The sequence below is a fragment of the Urocitellus parryii genome, chromosome 12 (genome assembly GCF_045843805.1).
Source record: "Urocitellus parryii isolate mUroPar1 chromosome 12, mUroPar1.hap1, whole genome shotgun sequence".
NCBI classification, from domain to species: domain Eukaryota; kingdom Metazoa; phylum Chordata; class Mammalia; order Rodentia; family Sciuridae; genus Urocitellus; species Urocitellus parryii.
The window spans coordinates 86,085,998-86,109,084 of NC_135542.1; positions in this window are offsets into that span (position 1 = coordinate 86,085,998).

Below are 23,087 nucleotides of genomic sequence, written 5' to 3' on the forward strand. Positions count from 1 at the left end.
AAAATTAAATTCCCTATCTCATCACTGTTGTGAGAAAAGAATGAAAATACATTCCCTAGAATATAGTCTGCGCTCATTAAGTGGCATTAAGTAGCAAGAAATGGAATTGGGGTTACTGCTCTTGTGTATATTGTCCTTTTATAGATAAGGACACAAAGTCCCAAAGAGATGAAATGGGTTGCTTGTGTTTACTCATTGACAGTGCTGCTAAGTTCTCAAGAGAGTTTCTGAGACTCTGCTTCAAATGTTGAATTCAATGTTGAATTCAACATTCTAGACCTCTAGTATACTTGCAGACTCAGCTGATCATTTGCCCGATTGCCATTCCCACTGCCTTATCTGTTGCTTGGGCTGGGAAAGAGATCTTTGCTCAGCACACACATGTGGCTTTGCAGAGGGTAGGTTGCTCCTTCCTAGCCCAAGCACTGAATTGTTACCATGTAATGGGTTTACCCATGGATATGTAAACTCTTCCTGGACAATGGGACCGGTGGTATGCTGAGGGACTTCTGGAATATATTTTTTCAATGTATCAAAATATATACACAAGTAAACATGCTTATCTGCTCTGAAGGTGACCATGTCAAAACATAATTTTTAAAATTACTGCAGCCGACTTGTGACCAGGGAGGAAGAACTCTCCAAAGCTCTGAAATGATTGAATGAACAGAAGGAAAATGGCTGTGTCCTTGGTGACTATTGAGCTACTGAATTTCCCTGTAGCTGTCCTGGTTCTAGAATTTTTATTTTCTAACATTGCTATTTCTTTTTTTTTATTTACATGTTCTTGGTCTGTTATTTGTGACCTAAAGTACCCTAGGTGATACACAACTCCAAATTACATAGGAAAGAGATGAGTCAGTTTCCTTTGGATCTTTGCAAAACTCTACACTTCCTCAACATGTATTGGGATGGAATTTCAGGTGAGAGGCCTCCTTTCACCTCAAACGCTTGATTTCTTTAATAAGCCATGTGCACCATGTGAAAGGGTTTAGAACATGTGCTTTCAGCTCCAAAGGTAGTTCTCCCCAAAGACTTACAGGAAAGAAATTTTATCCTAGGAAATGGCAATGAAAATGTCTTCTGGCTCATTTAGGCCGCTATTCATAGTCAAAGAGGAATCTGGGTTTGTTGGATGTCTCCATGAACTTGTGATGCTGCTTACAAGTGTAGCTTCTTTTTGATGTATTTCTTCTATGGCACACATACATATGTCACAGTCATCCTTCAGTATACATGGGGAATTGTTCCAGTACTTCTTACAGATACCTAACTCTGTGAATGCTCAAGTCCCTTACACAAAATGCTATTATATTTGCATATAACACATGCACATCCTCCCATATACTATAGATAATCTCAAGTTATTTATAATACCTAAGACAATGTAAATGTTATGTAAATGATTCTTATTCTGCATCATCCAGGAAACAGTGACAAGAAAGTCTGTACACGTTCAGTACAGGTGCAACCTTTTTTTCCTGAATATTTTCAATCCACCATTAGTTGAATTAATGCATGTGGAATTCATAGACACAGAGGGCCAATTGTACACGTTTTTATTTATTTCCCAAACACCAGTGTTGTCTGAACTTGTGTTCAGCTTTTATTAAGTCTTGGAGGAAACAAAAATATACAGAGAAACTGACCTCAATGGACTTATCTTCACTTTGGGAAAATATATTGCTATTGTTTACAACAATAACATCACAAGTTTATCAATTTGAGTTGAAATATTTCCAAATATGTTATCTCATATTATGCAATACTTTATAAAGTTCTAAATCTGACAGATATGATAACTAGAATAACAATATAAAAACAATATATTTTGTGCCAATATTTAAGACAAATTTATCAGTAGTTATTTGATTTCATAGTACATCAAAATCAGTTAAGAAAACCTGTTAAAAATTCAAATTCTTGGAGTCCACTCCACTTTAGAAGTTTAGTAAGTCTTGAGGGGGGAGCAGAAAATGTGCTATTTTTTAATAAAATGGGCATGATTCTGTTGCAGATGATTGAGGAACATTTAACCCATAATAATAAAAATTATAAGACAGGAAATGGTGATCCAGTGTTGGCTTCAGGCAGTCATTGTCAAAGTGTAGTCCCCGAACTAGAAGTATAAGCATCCACTGGGAACTTATTGGAAATATTCAAATTCATGGGCCCTCACCCAGATCTGATAAATCAGGAACTCCGGGAGTGAGATCCAGCAATCTGTCTTTTAGTAAGTGCTCTGAGTGATTCTGGTGCATGCTAAAAAGATTAAGAACCACTGACTTCAAGTTTGAAAAGTACCCTTGGAGAAAGAAGAACTGGAGATACACTTGGTAAATTTCGATGATAAAAAAATGAAATTATTGCTTCCTATTATCAGTAACCTAAGCCAAGCAGGGAGAGGGTCATGAATGTTGTAAGACATTAGGAAGAGTTGGACTTGGAACATGAAAATTTAAAACCAAGGGTTGCCTGACTATGGTCATCCACTGACTCTAGGATGACATGGATTTGCCTGAAGGTTAGGAAGCTTTTCTGGGATCTTGAAAGTGGGTCACTTCTTGGTTAACACTTCAGATTGGGCACAGACCAGTAGCTTTGCTGCCAAATCAAATATCATGGTGAGCTTCTTGGTAGTGCCTAGGAGGTCCCTGCACAGCACTTCTTCTAATGCACCCTTCTGTAGCTATGGATGATGAAATGGAGCACAAGGGAAGTAAAGAAAGCTCAATAAAATCATCTGGTTCTCCCTTCTGAACTTCTGCAAGGAATGGATTATTTTCAGACTCTGAAAGGATTCTCAGCAGCAACCCCATTGGTGGGTGAACTTGAACAGCTGCTGTTATTTTGATTCTCACTCTTGAGAATTTCAGGTTGACTTAGGTTGAGTTAATTTGAACTAACATCACACCTAGTCTTCTCCTTGGTCATTCTATCAAACAATTCTGACTTTCTGAGCATTGGGCAATTTCTCCCGTTGGGCTCCTTCTCAGAGGGAGAGAATTATGAACTGGATCTTTTATCAAGGAGGAGACACGGTAGATTTCACAGGTTTTGTGGCGAGAATACCAATGCTCTTAAGAAGAAATTCAGAGCCTTAGCCTTGGCCATGACTGGCTTTTAGAGAAGTTGAGTTTCTTGGAAGGCACCCGCAGCCAGGATTGCCTTCAAGCCTGATCCTCTCTTGTGCAATTTGAAGAGACCTGTTGCTGATCTTCAGGGTTATTTGAAGCCTGGGAAGGGGGTCTGGAAGGCAGTTTTTCTTCAGAACTCTTCCACCCTGAAGGATTGCTCTCTGACACTGAGGAGATTTCTTGCTAGTGTTCAGGTTTTCCTAAGGCTTGAAAAATGTGCCTGGGGGCTGGTGCTCCTTGAAACTGCTCCATTTCTTATGAGCACTCACTGAACCTGAGGCAACTTTTTGCTTGTCTTCAGGCCTCCCCAAAGGGCTGGAAGGAGCACGTCATAGGCAATAGTTTCTAAGAAATATTCTGTTCAACATCAGTGGTCTCTATGTCTTGGAAGGCTTGGAGTTGGACGTTAGGCCTCAAGGAAGATTTGGAAAGATGATATGGAGGCTAAACCTACACAAAAAAAGAACCTCTAAAAGAGAAGAAGCCTCAAAGAGAAGAATCTCTGAACCTGAGATTTGCTGTATTGAAAATTCCATAAGAGACTGAGAGCACAACTCCTGGAAGGTGGTATATCTCTTGAAAGCAGCACTTCCTGGAACTGAGGAGATTGTCTGGACTTTCCTTCTAAGAATAAGACAGGACACCTGGCAGATAGCAGCCCATTAGAAATGCACCCCACAATAGCAATGCTCCCAGCAGAGAACTTAACAGTAGGCTGTACCCAAATGGCTTCAAGGTATCTGGGAAACTCCACACAAATGCCTCTGTCAACAGCAGCAGTCTCTGTACTTGAGATTTGTGGAGTTTCGGCCTTATCAAGAATGAGAAAGGTTGTCTGGGGGAACTGTGTCTTCACAGAAATGCCTCTGTCAGCAGGAATGCCCCCAAATCTGTCAATCCTCAACATTAGGCCTCACCAAGGACTGGGAATGAAGTCTGGGAGATGACAACCCAAGGAAATGGCCCCTCAGCAGCAGTGCTCCCTGGGCCTGGGGAGATTTGTTGCTGGATTATCAGTCTCGCCAGCGGCTGAGGCCACCCTTTCTGAGAAGCCATCCTCTTTTAAAACACGGCCCTGGCAGCAGCACTCCAACTTTGCTTTATGTCACACTGTTGGATACTTACAGTTCATTCAAGGATATAAAAGAGGCTGAGGAGCCTATGTTTGTCCAGCCATGAAATAGGCCAGTTAAGCTGAGGCCTAGAGAGAGAGGCACTCTCTCTTCCTTGCAAAGCACCCAGAGGACAGAACTGATAGACTACAGAATGACTGCTGCCGCTGCTTCACTCAAGCACTCGCTTCTGAAATCAGCTCTGGGGTGGAATATAGCCTTAGTTTCTGTGGAATCTGCCTAGCATGGCCCACCGTTGGACTCACAGATTGTTCCTCAGAACACATCCATCCAAGGTGACAATGTGTGCAACGCAGAGACAATTTAGTGAGCAAATTATTTATGTTGTTCACAAATTATGGACATGCACATATATATATATATATATATATATATATATATATATATATATATGTAAAGTATGTAGATACATAGTAGTAAATTGACTTAACAATAGGTAGACTATATAATTTCTTATGTAAGTAAGCCTATAATACTAATGGAAGACTTAGGTGAGCTTTTGGGGAATACCTTGTATCTAAATCTCAACACTTGCTGAAGTTCAAGCAGCTGTCAAGGATTTTAATCCTGCCTATAGAGCCTGAGCTCTCAACCACCATTTTGGATATCACAGAGTGGTAATGTTTTCTAATATCCACAGATCTACCAAGTCCTTCCAGTCTTTGGCTGCTGATGAGAAGGTAGAAGATTTTGAATTTCCAGTTACCAAGATCTCTAGAAGACTTAACATCAGGACCTATATGGCTATACAGCCTCCAGAGAGAAAACCCTCTTTAAGACTATTTTTTTGTTTTGTTTTGTTTTTTGTTTGTTTTTTACCTGCAGTATGGTAAAAACATAGAGCATTTTCAACAATTGGAGCAAGAGTGGGATGGCTTTGCTTGTGACTGTATTTCATAAGGTCACTGAATTAAGTTGTCTTTCTTATAACAATTAAGTTGTTATTATTTGCTGCTGCTGACTCACTTTCTAAGCCCTGATATGCTTGATCAGAAGTTTCTATTTGCAAAGTGCCTGGAGATTTTGAATAAACTTTGCCTCTACAGGGCTTTTCATTCATTTGCTAACCAGAAAGAATATGAAACTAGAACCTGAAACCCACTAATCAGAACCAGGGTGTGTAAAAAGACTAAGAGTTTCAGCTTTTCAAGGTGCTATCAAATACTACCTGTCTTTTCAACTGCATTGAGCTCTAGGTGATGGGGGGAGTATATCCAAGGCAGTGAATACAAAATGACAGCAGTCTCCGATTCTTTGTTCAGGAATTCTTGAACCTTACTGGATAGATTGCTGACTCTGAGATTCTGTGCTTCTTAAAACAGAAACATTTGTTTACCCTCATTTTCTGAGTAATTGCATTGGTGGTATTGCATTTCTGTGCCCCCCAAATGCTATATCTAGTTCTCAGACTCCTAAATTAGTAAATGGTTTGTACTTGTTATTTCAAATCCATTTTCTTCTAGCCTACCATTGCCAGTGCTTTATTTGTTACAGGCCCATTAATTAAATGTGTGCATCACCTCATCAAGTTTGTCTTTACCGTAAACTGGCAAGCTGTATCATTGTTATTGATAAGCAGGCAAGTAGAGAATTATGAAAGCCTTCCAAATGGTAGATTCCCTGCCTCGCTTTTGCTTTTAAAATTCAACATATCTCACATATAATATCAATTGCAAGGCTAAACAATTTTGTTGAACTCTTCCCAGTTCACTAAACCTTGACCAATGACTTTTATTTGAAACCTACTTAGGACTCTAAAAAAAAAAAAATGTTACATTAACTCATTGGGTTAAGAATTTAGTTGAAATTTTCTGGAGGTATTTTTAACCAGTTTGATTAATGAAGAAAGTTGTGGGAAGAGAGAACAGGAAAACAAAGACTAAGCTTGTTTTGGCCCTGGCAGCCCTGTTTCTCAACCCTCTCTATATTCATCTCTTTACTCTATGATGTCACTTGTGGCCTGCTGCTTACCTTTAATGTACAAGTGCCCACATTTCATAAGAACCAGCAAAAAGCTTGTGGCAGGTGAAGCACTGCTCTCCTACAGCCAGTGTCCTGATGATGCACAAAACATCCGATCCCTTACTGCCTGAGTGGACTCTTCAACTAACCTAACCCAGGAAGACTTCTCCTCCATTAGCAATTTAAAAACCATGGGAAAACTCTAGTGATGCCTGTAATGCTCCAAGGAGATGTCTCTGGCAGAGAAAAATTATATGTTGTCTTTTATAAATAAGTGAACCTAAGAGACCAATCCCAAATCTCACAGGATAAGAGCCAAAGGCCTTGGTGGGAAGGATTAATAATAAGCAAATGCATGGAGCTATGTATGAATCATGGGGCTATGTAAGAATCCTGTATTTTTCCTTGCTTTCATTCCAAGCAGTCCAGGCCAAGTGTTTACTGATGATAAAAAAAAAAAAAAATACAAAGCAAGGAAGCTCAGAGGTACAAGGGTGGCTTTTACAACAAAGAAGAAAAGGCTGTGCAGGACTCATATGAAGACTAGCTGACAGTTTCCAAGGATGGACAATATCCTCTGAAAGGCACAAGTTAAAAACTTCTACAAGAGAAAGGAGATCCTGGCTTCGTGCTGACCAAGCAACCCTCACTACTTCTAGGCAAAGTTTCCTCACCTATCAGATAAGAATAATCATACCAGCCTTGCCTACTTTTCTGTAAATATAAAAAGCGGTGTTGTAAGGTCAGGCACCGGTGATCAAAAGGAGGCGAATCAGAAGCAGCTGAACAAGGCTTTATTGAGATTCGTTCCCAGGTGAGAGCCTCCAGACCAACAGAGTGGGTCCGGGAAAATCGCACCCAGGCTCAGCTGGATTGGAATTTTATTGGGCTTAGAGCAGGAAGTGAGGGCTCAGGACAGGAAAAGGAGGTTTTTGGAGTCCCTTGTCCTCCTGGTGTTGGTTGGAGGATCTTGCTGAGATCCATTTCCTTCCAGGATTTATTGGGAGACCCTGCCTATTGACAGGTGATTATGAGGCACCAGTGCTTGTCTGTCAGGGCCTCATTGGTTATTCTTTCGCCCACGGGGGTTGCTTGGTGCTTTGTTCCCTTAGCCACCTCAAACGGACCTAACAGGTGTCATAGATATGAAAATGTTCTATAAAATGTTCTAAAGTGCATAGACTTAATTTGAGGGGGGTATGCATATTAAACTTTTCAAATGGTTCTTTAATCCAGAAGACTGGCAATTCCGAGCTTCATTACCAGGTGAAATTATCTTCCATGAGAAGATGAAGAGAGAAACAAAAAGAAGATCCCAAGATCAAGGTATTAATTTAATCCCATCTACTGGCAGCTTTGTTCATTCAAGAACACCAGAGTGGGCTTTAGGAGAAGGGCATCCCAGAATAAGTTCTGCCCCTCGTTGAGTGGCCTTGGACAATCAATATCACTGAGCCTCAGTTTCCTCATCTGTAAGAGAGGCACAGCCCTGGCATTCTGCTACAGTCTGAGACGTCTCTGTCCTCTGTTACTGGAACAAATGCTGGGTATTTGGTCTCCATGAGGGTGCAGTGGCACATGCCTATCATTCCAGCACCTTGGGAGGCTGAGGCAGGAGCACCTTGAGTTCAAAGCCAGCCTCAGCCAAAGCAAGGCACTAACCAACTCAGGGAGACCCTGTCTCTAAATAAAATACAAAATAGGGGCTGGTGATGTGGCTCTGTGGCTCAGTGGTCATGTGCCCCTGAGTTCAATCCCCAATACCAAAAAAAAAAAAAATGCTGAAGACTAGAATTTATTAAAATTATACCAGGATAATTTTTCTTATAATTCCTCCATTTCCTCCCTCTTTTCTTCCCTCCCTCCTCTCCTGCCTTCTTCTCACTCCGTTTTTCCTTCTTTCCTATATTCTTTTTTCCTGATATATAGCTCTCCTTTTACCTTTTCTTTCTTATTTTGAAACTAAGCAGCATCCATCTCCTGATTGGTCTTCCTGCCTGCCCAGTGTCATGATGGACAAGGACCTGTGACAGGAATGAACTGTCACGTAGGATGAGGCCGGGACACGTGGATGTCTTCATGAGAGTGGTTGCTTGACAATTGTGAGTTCTTCAATTTGAGTCAGGTTGACAATAGGACTTAATTGAGAGATCATTAACACTTATTATCAGATAAATTTTTGGTTAAAGACCCTGTAACTAATTCATTAAGATCTGGACAACTCATCAGTTTACTTAGTTTGACCAAACCAGCTCTGTAGGCATTATCTGAGCCTTGTCTTTCCCCTAACATGACCCCATATTTGGACAATATGAAGCAAGCCCAAGGTTTACTTTTATTTCAGAAATAAGTTTTGTTCAAAAATTTAAATGACCATTTGAAAGGTCTGTTCAAATGTTAGATTTGAAGCCATAAAAAAAAGCCTCATGGGCTACAAGTTAAATATTGAAAGAAATAGACATCGTATATAATTTCTTATTCATTAACTAATGTAACAAAATGAAATATTGATGTTAGCAAATACCCAAGTAAATCATAATTTTCATCTGTATAATAGCACTTCGTGCACCTAGGCATGTTGTGGGGCTCTAACATTTGGAACTAGGAGTACTGATATTTTTCATTTGTTTGCAAGGAAATAAAAGGGAAACATTTCTGTAATTACCAATATGTGACTCTGTTTGTCACTTTTAAAGAAAATCCAAAGCAAATTCTTCTTTATTGAATCTCACAATAGTATTCTCAAAATTAATTTCAAATAGTCATCTTAGTGTTCTCCAGTTTAAAATATCATATTATTAGTTCATATGGAGCCAGCCCAGCACACAGCAGACCATGCTCACCTGGTTGATCTTAAATATTCCACTTAGGATTTGCTGTGAAATCTTATAGAACTGGGTGTGAATCTTGATATATTATATACTCTATGACCTTGGAGAGGTTACCAAACCTCTTTATGCTTCTATAAAGTGGGAATTTCATCCACTTATAAAGGTGTTAACAGGATACAATATGCTTAGTACGATACCATGTACAGAGCAAGTATTGGATTAAATAATAATTATTGGTACTAACAGTAGCATTCTCATTATTAAGTAAAGAAATGGGAGTGGTATTCCTCCATGTCCCTTTTAGTTTTAACATCCTATGAATTTATGCCAAAGATTCAATTGAGCTAATGTTTGAGAAAATTTAAATAAGATAATCTGTTGGGAGAAATTAGTCAACTTCAAGTAGATTTAACTTAGAAAACTTCTTGATCATTCACCTTTGGAGGTGCATTAGCAGGCTATCAAACCATTGTTCAAACCAATTTCAAAGATTACCATCAAATACCACCTCATATACATATGTGTCCCATTAAAATAAAACATAGTGCTCTTATTAAAAATTACTCTTAAGCAAATAGGCATACTTTGAAAAAATTAATCTTATTTTTCAAAGTCATACTGACATTATTGGGGATTTAGTTTGACATAACGACATTGGCAAAAACATGTGTTTTCTCTTTACTAATATATCTCTAAAGCTATTTTCTCCCCTCTAGTACTAAAGCCCAGTTGGGGAAAATCAAGTAGGACTTTCTAGTAAAAGGGAAAATTTAAAAAAGACCTACGTGTCCATACGTGTTTGTGTGTTTGGGTACACACATACACACACACTCAGTTTTGGGGAACTTGACTCTTATGGAGGAAAGGCCTTTAGTGTCCCTTGGACCACCATCAAGCAGTCTCCTTCAGGTTTTCACGATATCCACGGGAGATGTTACTGAGCTTCTTACTCCTTGCTTCAGGACTCTTAACAAAAGTCTTGGCAACTTGCTGTTGGAGTTTCTCAAAGCCACAGCAGTTCTTTCTTGCTTTTAATGAAATTCCTTTCTATTTCTCCAGGTATGACTCCCCTTGGACCAGCAGGGCATATTTTCTCCTTGAGTTAGGACAGCTTATGACAAATAATGATGGGGAATCAATAGACAGGAGGGAAATATTGGGTGAGAGGCTGAATGAATCTCTGAGATAAATTATTGACCATAGGCATGGCCAGTTCTCCTTTCACGTATATGTTCGTATTCCATCTCACTAACAACCTGAAAGAAAATCAAATATTTTGTTTGGGGGCTTCACTAATATCAGCAACTTTTACTATCTTAATGGCATTTTTATTGATCTCAGCTTTAATGGGAGCTGTATATATTTGATGTTGGTCATTTAAAGTAGAGGTGAGTAATAGACTTCCCCACTGAGGACCATAAAGCAGCTCCTTGTCTCGCAAGCACGGGAAGCAAATAGAAGACAGCATTTAATCTAGTGTTCTACTGCAGTTATCAGGGACCGAGATGAAAAAAAAAAAATTAAAATGTAAAGGTTGGAGCCTCCCCGCCCCCATGCTTCTTACCCCCCTCCTCTTTCCTGTCCCCCTTCACCCCTCCCCATGCTGACTCCTGGCCACACTGGTCATCAGCAGACTAACAACAAAAGGCCATTGGCACAATGACCTTGGCTGTGGCATCACGCACTGGAGGAAAGAAATGAAGCCATTAGACTGAGGCAGGAGAACAGGTTATAAATCAAGCCATTTCCAATAAGCTGCCGTAATGGCCATCCATCATTGCCAGCCCAGCACACAGCAGACCATGGAGACACTGGAGCTGCTAAAGCTGAGACATAAACAATAATAATCCGGGCTTGATGTTTCAGCCCTTCAGGAAATTTAGGGACATTTGCTTTTCTTTTGTTTGTCAGAGGTGATATTTAAAGCATAAGATGTAATAAATAGAGAATAGGTGACACGTTGGTACAGTTACAAGCATTGCATTCTGGGTGTGATTAAAGGGGGTGGGGGGAAGAGTTGAATTCCAAAAATAGCCACTGCTTCCAGAATAAAAAAGCAGACCTTCCAATCAAAGCAACAAACCCAACATCACCATTTTCTGGGAATGATAGCTAGATATTTTTGGAATAGGTTGATAGGTCTCACTGCTTTGAGGATGATATCATTTTGTGTTATTGAAGTAAAGCATAACAATACTGGATGTGGCTTTCCTGATATTAGAAAGAAAGAAAATTGGACAAGTGACACAAAAATTTGCATTTGTAACCAGGTTACCAATAGTTAAGTTACATTAGATATGTAGAGGCTGTGCCTTTTAATAATATTATATTGCTCACTTTCAATGGACAATTGACTATGGCATTTGATCTTATGTCAAATATTTCAAAACAATGTTGTTAACATTTTAAGTGCACTTGAGATTGTTTACTGTGGCTTTGGGGAAAAAACACCAGGCAAAGAACTAGCAGTTCTAGTATGTTGTTTTTTTTTTTTTTTCTGAAAGTCTTTAAAATGATTTCCTCAGGTTATTAGGATTTTATTTCAAAGCTGTGCCCATCAGAGATCACTATCAAGCAGGTCTTTTGAGATTTCTCATTTCTATTCTACCTTGCTTGCCCATCTCTGTCTTCATATGATTATGCAAAATATCCAGTCCATCTTTTTCACATTATATGCATTCTCTACAACAAATAATAATGCCAGTTTTCAAAAATATATTTCAGATCATTAAAAGCAGCTAATAGGGTTGGCTGGCCTTAAAATTCATAAGATGACCCTTACGGATTATGATGCTGTTTCAAACCGCTCCATAATGTAGTGCAGTGAACTTGTCTCATACCAAAAGCCAAGAGCAATTAAACTAAGCATAACTGAGAGACATGTTGCGACAACCACAGAATGTTCCAAAGAGCAATTCTTGGAAGAGTATGAAGGGATTGAGACTTTCTTTTCAAATTGGTCATTGTACTTTTAAACCTTCCAATGTATGCAAGTCTGATAGTGGGTTTGTGCAATAGCTTTGATGCAAATACTAGAAGGTTAAATGAAGTCCAATCAAACAGTACACTAATGGGAAATGAAAATATATGATATATGGAGATTGAAAGAAATTAGTGATAGCCAGTTAATATAACTCAGTTCTATTTACCTTCTTTTCACCCTAAACTTAAGCCCCATAAAAGGGGAAAATGTGCACCTAGATGCTTATACTTTGGTGAGCCATCAGTCTCAAAATGAAATGTTTTAATTATATTTTCAGAATGGAGTTGGGTAAGGTGATGTGCTCTACAACAGATCAATGCAGGCAATAACCATTTTTCTTCTTGGTTGAAAAATAGGATTGCCAATTGCATGTTTGGGAACTGATTAAAATAGCTGAAGAAGTTGAAGATGCTTAATCAGACACATTTAAAGACATGACATATTTTGATTCCAGGTAAGGCTGGGAAATTTATCTAGAGTGAGTCCATCTTTCCTGACAATTTTTTTAAGAAAAGATTTCCAAATACCTTTATTCTTCTCTGGCACAAAGGCAGGATCTAACAAAGTACCAGACAGGAAACTAGAGTTGGGTTTTTCCCTCTTTTTTTGGGGGGGGGGAATTGGGGGTGACATCCTATCAAATTGACCCCCTCAGCTAAGTGGGGAAGTCTTACTGTGTATGTCCCAGACTTCTCAAGAAAGTTGGCATAAATTTTTAATGGTTTGTCTAAATATTCCTATAATTAAGCATCTGAAGAATTTTTAATACAAACGTAATAGATTTGTTTTCTCATGAGCTGCTATTTAAATAGTCATTTATAATAAATATTTATAAGCTTTTATAAATAAAATATTAATTGCCTGAAATGACACTTTAATGTGGTGCTAACCATCAATAAAATTCTGCATAGCATGAGGCTGTCTCACAAAATGTTTTGGAGGTTCTGGCTCTGCATCAGTACCGCCATGGTGGCAGAAGGGAGAGGCATAGCTGTGGGGTCTTTCCAGACCTGCTCTTGGACAGAAGCAAAACTTTGCAGACGTTATGATTATTAGAAATACCAACCCATGAGCAACTCAACAATTACCCTCTTCTTCCTTCACAGAAACTCTACTAGAAATGGGAATATCTAGATTATTTCTAAAGCTTCACATGATGGAAAATTCCATCTTAACCCACTCAGGCACTTGTTCCAAGGTCCTGGTCTCTCTGTCTCTAGCTCTCTGGTTGTCAGATCTTTCAGAAAGGGAAGGACAGAGATCGGCCTGCTATCCAGGCTGCTCACAGCTTGTGCAACATGTTCTATGCCAAGGCCAAATTGGATTACGAAATAGTAGATAAGGAGACAGGAAGAGAAAACTGTAAACAGTCTCTTTTAAGTTCTGTTCTGGAAAAGAAGAAAAAAAAAGAAAGAAAAGAAAAGAAACTCATGATAGCATGTTGAAATATCTTTTTAGATTGAATGTTTGTTTATTATACTTACCTGCCCAGGAGCAAACAGAACCTCTATGGGCCTCAATATCTCCATCTGTGAACTATGAAAATGAATGTATGCTATTTACATATTTTGGGGACACTAATGAGAGCAACAGTTTGTTTTTATTTATTCATTAATTGATTCGATTCATAAACTTCCACCATCTGCTACAAAAACTCAATTAACTAATTGCTGTATCCCTGTTTGCAAGTATAATATTTTATAGAAATGCTACAATGGGATGTAGGGATTGTGGCTCAGCGATAGAGTGCTCACATAGCACGTGCAAGGCGCTGGGTTCGATCCTCAGCACCACATAAAAATAAATAAAATAAAGGTATTGTTTCCAAATACAACTGAAAAAAAATGTTAAAAAAAAAGAAGTGCTAAAATGGTAAATGTAGCAGAATGTAAGAGCCAGGCTAGATTTCTTGGAAGAGCATATCACAATTTTACCTTGCATGTATCTTCAAGCAAATTTGTATATAACCACTTATCTGTGTTAGACAAAGGGAAGTGCACCAGTGGGCAATGACAGACTTTGGTTATTGGCTTTGTTTTAATGTGTACCATCTGGTACCTTAAATGAATTTTCTAGCAGCTTTGCGCCTCAGTTTCCACATTTATAAAATGAAGAAGTTGGATTAGATGTGGATGCTGATAAAAGGTAAATAATACCTTACAATTATTCAGTTCTTTCCTTTTTAAAAGGTCTGTGGTTACAACATTCAACTGGATCCTTAAAATGCCATCTGAAAGAGAGATTGAAGGTACGTGTTGTAAACCTCAGTTTGACAAATGAAGATAATATCCTCAGAAGACTCCAGATAGTAACATGCATTCAAACCACTAGCTAGTGACAAGGCAAGCATTGAAATCTACACATTTGTTCCTATTTTTTTTTTACCTTTTAGGCAACATTGTTTTTGTATTGATAAAACATGTTCTAAATGCTTATTTCCTAGATAAGTGGGTTTCCAAAGCTATCAGCTCAAAACTTTTGATATTTTATTATTTTAACTAGATTCCCTCCCCCCTGCCCTCTTCCCCAAACAATTTCTGTGGCTCAGAGCTCTGAAAGCGTTCCTTTTTTTGTTGTTCATTGAAAGGTTTCTTTTTTTTTTTTTTTTTCATTCTGAACGTGGAAGAATTCATGGTCAGGGATGCAATTCAGCTGATAGTAAGTCTCTCTGAGAAGAACAATGTAGAAATATGCTGTGCTATGCTCACTCAACATCAATGATGTTATAGTTGAGGATGCTGGCATTTGAGTATGTGAAAATGTTTCTGGCTGTGGCTAACCCCCATTATTTACAATTCATTACTTATGAGTCCAGTCCCAGTATTCAACATGCACTCTGCCAATTGCATTGTATCCAGTTTCATAAAAGAAGGCGGTAAACATACAGATACCTGTTGCTAAGTCCCTTAGAAACCAATCCTCAGTGCAGCCCTCTATGAAATTCTATTTTGATTAGGTTGTTACATCTGGGACAGAACTGCAAATAGTGTTTGGCGGAGGAAATTTGTGGGCCTCTATAATGCTAAGATTAAAGTCTGTCCAATAATACAAGCATGTCAGTTGGGACAGGTCCTGTATTTATAGCAGAAAGGCCACTGAGTGAGGATTCATCACACAGATTCAAGAGAGGTGGTGTCAATTACTTTGGGACCTTTTGTGATAATACTAGGTGGACCACTGAGAAGGCACCATATTTAATCTATTTCCTGATTAAGTGGGCAAAGAACTAGTAAATACAATAGGAAATAATCCCATTTGGGCAGAAGGCAGATAGGATCACAGTGGGCAAAAATGACCTCATGCTGTAGATCTTCTACACTTCTAATTTTTATGATCCCATTATGTGAGAGTCTAATTAATAAGGTGACTTCTTTGAGTATTTCATGCTCTTTGACTTACGTAACTCTTTCACATGGCAAATTATATGGTTGAAACTGCCATGCAGCGAAGGTAAAAGGCGAAGGAGTGAAAGTAATGGGCTCTTGAGTTACAGGGTTTGTTGCATTTGTTATTCTTCAACAGAATAACTTTGCCAATTAATTAGTTTCTTGTTCAAGCACTGCATGGTTGTGTGTGTGTGTGTGTGTGTGTGTGTGTGTGTGAGAGAGAGAGAGAGAGAGAGAATGAAAAGCTATGTGTAAAAAAAATCACACACTATAAAGAGATTTCACTAAATTTGGTACCCATATACCATGTATAAGGCTCTTTGTAACAGATCGGATTATCCCACAGATTTGCAGATCTAATTGACAGATCCTGCATGTGACCACAGGTGGGAACAGCTGGTGGGTACTTGCCAAGAGCAACACATTCAGCCAGCTGCCAGCAGAGCTTGCCAAAGCAGGGTCACCATGCTACAGCTGGTCTTCTGGGTCTGAGACTAAAATTCTGTCACTAGTAGTTCCCAATTATTATCTACTAGCTAATATTTCAGTAGGTCCTTATTTAACAAGGGAAAGGTAGGTAAGAAAGCTCATGCATCATTCCCACACATCACCATATCTAGGAAATGTCTTTGGCCAACAAGAGAGCTGTTACTCTGTGACCGAACACTTGACTGAGACACCGTGATTAGCATCAATATCTAGGTGGTTTTCCTAACTAGAGCTTCTTTTGTTAAGGAGGTCCCAGCTAGCTACCAGGGAAACTCCGGAGAGGGGATGATGTTCTTCTCAAGAAGAGAAATCTAAAGACCTCCAAGTGATGATTTTGCTTTTGAATATCATAATTGTGGCTTTTTGATAAGAGTTGAATTGTATAGATTTAAATAATTAGCTTACATCTCAATGTAATGGGACATGAGAGCTATGTTTGCTGAAGGAAAACAGAAATTACATGATTATGGAACATCCAATTATACAATTCACATTTCATCCACCTACCCATCTCTTCTTCCTTTTGGCTTTGTCTTCCATAACCCCATAATACAGTTATCTAGCCCAATTTGATCCAATTGTTGATTGAAGTCAAACATAGATTTTTGAACTGTAACTGATAAGATACTTGCTCTCTATTAATATGAAACATACATTATGAAGCATGTCATCTAATGCCTTCCTCGTTTGAGCTTCTCTTTACTTCACAGGAATTCACATTAACTATTTTATTCTGACCTCTTTTATAATCAGTTGCTTTGATAGAATATAATAACAGAAAACTGGCAATCTCTCGATACCAGTTGTATTTAAATTATGACCCTAGTTTCCTTTGTCTCAGTGTGCATATTTCTTAGATGCTATAAAGACATTATACTTGAAGTTTACATAATCCTGGCACCACATTAATACTAATGGGTTGCTATATGCATTCTAAGTTGTACATTTCTTTTTAAAAAATATTTATTTTTCAGTTATAGGTGGACGCAATATCTTTTTTTATTTTTATGTGGTGCTAAGAATCAGAACCCGGTGCCTCACACATGGTAGGCAAGCACTCTACTTCTGAGCCACAACCCCAGCCCCCTAAGTTGTACTTTTCTATTGGCATACTCTGCTCTCTATTCCTGGATTATAGCATGTGTTTTCTTTACCCAAGACCAGAAAAACTGGAACACTTTATTCCTTATCATATATTAAGAGTTGCACAGGATTTCTTAAACACTGCAGCAGAGAGTAATTGTCTCTCATACTAATGAAATTGACCCTGTCCTTCTTTTTTTTTTATTTTTTAGTTTTTTGGTACCAAGGATTAAACCCAGAGGCATTCAACCACTGAGCCACATCCACAGCCCATTTTATGTTTTATTATGAGACAGGGTCTCCTGAAGGTGCTTAGGTCCTCTCTAGGTTGCCGTGGTGGCTTTGAACTTGCTATCCTCCTGTCTCAGCCTCCAAGTTTCTAGGACTGTAGGCATGCACCATCATACCCAGCCCCCTTCCTTCTTTTTATAACAAAATCCCTTGATTTTACCTGACTGTGATAGCCCAGTTAGCAATCACATTTCTCATGCTTTGGTGGAATTAAGTTCAATTAATGGGATGTAAGTTGAAGTGATGTGAACAATTTATAGGTCATGTCATTTAAAGAGAAACTTGCCTGTACTCTACCTCTCTTCCTTCTTTACTATGGGTTACAACATAGCCCAATGCCTGTGATGGCTGGAAATTGGCAAATAAAGAAAGAAAGAATCTGAAACCGTGGTGATTTCACATAGTAGAGATATCTACTGGCTCCAGACTGCCCTCCTATTTCTGGGCAAAGAAATAAATCCACGGTTGTCTTGTTTAAGTCACTCTATTTTTCAACTCTTCATTACAACAGATTAGCTTTATGCTCTGATATATGCCTTTTTTTTGATCTCCATATCATTTTTTTTTACTGCCACATTTTTCCTGGAATGTCCTTAACTGTGAATATCCACTTCCATTTGTAGGCACAGATTATGCGATGTGCTTTTGATTCCCCTTTAGACTCTTCCTTTGTGGGTGTGCAGAATTTTTACAGATTCTCCTGCATTCCAATTTAAGTGCCCATCACAGGGAATCGTGGCATCTTGCCCAAGTATGTTACAACTTTCTAGTTAACTTCTGAGTTTCTCAAGAGGAAGGGAGATCTCCACCAGAAATCCAGCCATCAATAAATGATTGTTGAGAGAATAACAGATGTAAAAATAAATAATAAATAACCATTTCCAGATTATATGCCTCCATAGATTTCATAACTGGCTGTTTAAAAAAACTCCAAAAATCAATGTGCTAATTATCATCCAGAATACTAACTTTTTATGGTAATGTGTACATTGGGGTGGTTGAGGTTATTGCCTGGTAGCTACAGGTAAGTTTTTGTTTTTGTTTTTTGGTCATTTTGGGTCCATACTCTGGTTCTTGGTGAAAGCTGGTGGATGCAGCAATGTGAAGGAGTTTTTCAGAGCTTGAATTTGACATGGACTGTCGTTAGAGGTTAGGTGCTAGGGAGTCTTATAGGTGAAAGAATCTGTTAATGAATGATGGCAGAGAAAGAGTTGGAACAGCTAATGGCAGGCACAAGATGAATTGCTAATGGAATATCCTTTCCTTCATTAATGGATTGTGACTATGTAAGGGAACATACCTTTAAAGCACTGATGATGTGACAAAAATGAAGGTAATGATGAGTAGTATATGTCTCCTGGGCTAATTCATGTTCTGGAAGCAGATACTAAAAGTAACTGGTGAAATTTAAGGCAAACAAAATTCCTAAAGAATACATTGGGACTTGGAAAGACTGCAGTGGGTTACTGGGACAGCCTCTTCTGTCTCATGCAATACATCCAATGGGGCACAATCCACTCCCGCTGGGACATAGAGTCATTTTGGTATAATGAATTCTCCCTGGAGATTCTGGAACTTTTGTCAGACTTCATAGGTAACAGTCTGTTGCTCATGCAAGTTGTCTTAGCTGCATTCATCCATCATGTGTTGGTATAAAAAGTTTTGGCATTGGAGACTTCTCACATAGGACAGTCTCTGCCAATCCGTGTTAGGGCTTCTTCCCTGCACTTCTCTTGCTTAAGGTATAGATAATGTAGAAGTAAAGATAAAGGAACTGATAGCATTTCATGTGCATTCTTGCCTCACCTGGTATGGGTCTAACTTCTAATTCTGACTCTGCCAATTCTTGATGTAAAATGAGGTTTATCTTCTCTGGTGAGTTGGTTTCTGCAAGCCTTATTTTTTTTTTATCAATTCAAACTTCATTGACTGTTCTTCCATAACAAATTATATCATTAATTTTGGATAGAACCTAATTCTTGGGGTAATAGGTACAGAGTCAAGTTATAGATGTCAAATTCTTTAGATAAATAATAGCCCATGGTAGTGTTGCTGATATCAAGGACATAAGATTGAGTTAGAGGATATTTACAGCCATAGCTGCAATTGCCCATATTCCTAAGAAGATTGGTGATTGGCGTAGAGAGTCAGCAGGCCTGTGGACTCCTAGGATCCCAGATAGTTTTAATCATAAAGGGATTAAATTTTGGTCCCTGGATTCCTTGCTTGCACCCAAAGTCTCTATAGCCATCTAGGTCCTCAATACCACCTCTTCACAGTTTCAAACTCATTCTCTTTGACTCATTCAATCCAGGACTCCATGGACTGTGGTTAAGAGCAGTCATGCATTATGAAGTAAATTAGGAAGTCACAAAATAGGATGGATCCTTCAAAAGGTTAGAAGTCCTGCTTGATGCAGCAAGGAATTTTCTAACCCAAGTCACAATTTTCCATTGCCCACAACATATCTTAGAAGATAAACTTTCATCTGTCTTCCTTTTTTTTTTTTAATGAACTTATATTTAGCTTTACTGTTCGGCTTCATGGAAAAAAAAAAAAAAAAGAGGCTCTGTAAGCTTGTTCCAGGAGCCTGGGATTCATCAGTGGTGAGAAGTCATCCTGAATAGTGAGTACACTGTGGCAAAGGGAGAGCTTCCTCTTCTTCTACAGGAAGAGAGCAAAGGTCTTAGCAAGAGGGCTGCAGAGTCTGAAGAACTCTTGGAAAATGCTTTCTCATGCCAAAGGGTCTTGGCTTCAGACTCAGACAGTCGGCTCTCTGGCTTGGCAAGAAAAGGAGAACCCTCAGAAATCAGACCCATGGTTATCTGGAGAATAATTGCTAAATTTTCCTATTCACCAGGCAGTATTCTCAAAGCTTTGTGTTTATGATTTCATGAAAAATCCTCACCAATATTATGATGTGGGTACTATTTTACCAATTCCATTTTATAGATAAGAAAAGTAAAGGGCAGGAAAGTTAAGATTTCAAAAAAATGAAAAAAAAATCCTGCCCAGAAGTAGACAGATGGTAATTCAGGATGGAATTTCAATGCAAAAGAAAAATTGATTCTATAAAGAATAAAATTTTGAAGGGTGCACTGCAACTGCCCAAGCTTGTTTTTGTTCTGTAGCCTTAAAATTGAGTCTGTTTGAAATAAGGAAAAAAAGAAAACATGTTTGGAGGAAATCTATATCTCAAGGTGTGTTTCAAAGATGATACCCAACTTTAAAATTTCCTAGGAGCTTGGCGATCTTATTCTGGGGATGTAAGGGAAGGCATGAACTGTGGGACTCTCTGTGAGTCATTTTCTACAACAACCATCCTTGTGGTTTGCTTTCTTACTTTCTCTTTAGCAGTCTTTTGACTCATTTCCTGGATGTGATCAATTGGATCAAACCAATCTGAACACCAACTCCCTCATGCTTTCCTTCCCACTCACTCCCATCCTTCATACCTCTCAGATAGACTCTGATGAGGTCTCACCACCCTAGAAGATGCTTCCATGGATTTCAAGGCTTTATCATATATTTCGAAGTCCTGGGCTTGGCACACCAGGCCCATTATGATTTGGAATCTGCTTACCTCTCCAGGCTCATCTCCCACTGGGCCCCTCTTCCCTCCCCACTCCACACCCCACCTTAACCTCTGTACTCCATCCAAATTAAAACATTCTCAGCCTGGCATGATGTGGACATCTCCAGGAAGAAGGACAAGTCCCCACCTCTGCCTGCAACTTGCATGTACATCTTTCTCCCACTCCCATCCCCTGACATCTTTCATAAAGTTATGACTCATATTTTAACGTCAACTCAAATATTATCTCTTGTCTTTCTTCAAGGCCTTTACAACCCACTGATTCATCTGCTCCTCCCCCAGATTCCTGTAGCTCCCTGTGGAGAGGACAGTCTCTGGGATCAGACCACAAGTTTTCATATCCATATTGGGAAATATATAAGCAATATGAATTTGGTCTAAAGAGAAAACGGAAAACATTAGATTCTCTAAGTCTCAATTTCCTCATGAATGGAATGGAGCAACTTAAAAGATTTTCCACATTGAGTTGTGGTGAAGGGTAAATATTGTAGAACACGAAAAAGGCATTTAGCTCAATGCCAAACATAGAGTAAACACTGGATAAGTGATAGTTCTCATCAATGTCATAATCATCATCTGATTCATCTCACTGTTGGGTAATTGCTGACCCATGTGCTAGTCTTCTTCTCTAGATGCACATTTCTTGAGGATACTGTCTGGGTAATTGGATTTACATCTCTAGCACCTGGCACAGTGCCTACCACATAACAGGTGCTCAATAAACACTTATTGGATGAATTATAACTCAATTATCTGCCATCTGGTTTGTCCGAAGCCACATATATTAACAGGATCTAGCCTACTGCTCCATCATTCCTTCATCCCATCTGCTTTTATATCTAGGGAAAGGAAAGTTTATCTCTCATCTCCCAGAGTAATTTCACTCAGGACCCACTGCTCTATTCTCATTGCCTCCCAATGGCAAGTGGATTTGACAGCTGGGAACCCCCTGGAAATGCAGACCCAAGGCTTGACCTCAAAGTGATGCTACTGGTACCTTGCTGGTCTCAAAGCAGGTGTGATGTATGGAAACTTCATTTCCCTTCCTTGCCCAGTCCGAAAGGTGAGCACTTCTCATCTCTAATTGTCTACAATGCCACGAACATGGTCCATTTTAGGAAATGAAGCTTCAATAAGGAGTGAGAAATAAGAAAGGAAGCCCATCGGATGGCATGTGGGACAAGAACAGGTTATCAGTATTCCTAAAGTGAATCTCATGTTTCCCCAAGACTGACCATTTCTCCTAGGAACCAGCTGCCTGATACACTGCAATGTAGCCGAGGCTGCTCCTCTGCTTCCCATCTCTTCACACTTCTTCAGGACTAAAGAGTCACCCCCTCCCTTCTCTTGTACTCTCCAGAAAAAAAAAAAATCTCCCATTCCTGTTCACAGATGAATAAAACCAAAAGAACCGAAGGATAGCATCTTCAACAAATGGTGCTGGGAAAACTGGAAATCCATATGCAACAAAATGAAACTGAATCCCTTTCTCTCGCCATGCACAAAAGTTAACTCAAAATGGATCAAGGAGCTTGATATCAAATCAGAGACACGGCATCTGATAGAAGAGAAAGTTGGCTACGACCTACATGCTGTGGGGTCGGGCTCCAAATTCCTCAATAGGACACCCATAGCACAAGAGTTAACATCTAGAATCAACAAATGGGACTTACTCAAACTAAAAAGTTTTTTTCTCAGAAAAAGAAACAATAAGAGAGGTAAATAGGGAGCCTACATCATGGGAACAAATCGTTACTCCTCACACTTCAGATAGAGCCCTAATATCCAGAGTATATAAAGAACTCAGAAAATTAGACAATAAGATAACAAATAACCCAATCAATAAATGGGCCAAGGACTTGAACAGACACTTCTCAGAGGAGGACATACAATCCATCAACAAGTACATGAAAAAATGCTCACCATCTCTAGCAGTCAGAGAAATGCAAATCAAAACCACCCTAAGATACCATCTCACTCCAGTAAGATTGGCAGCCATTAGGAAGTCAAACAACAATAAGTGCTGGCGAGGATGTGGGGAAAAGGGTACACTTGTACATTGTTGGTGGGACTGCAAATTGGTTCTGCCAATTTAGAAAGCAGTATGGAGATTTCTTGGAAAGCTGGAAATGGAACCACCATTGGACCCAGCTATTCCCCTTCTCGGTCTATTCCCTAAAGACCTAAAAAGAGCATG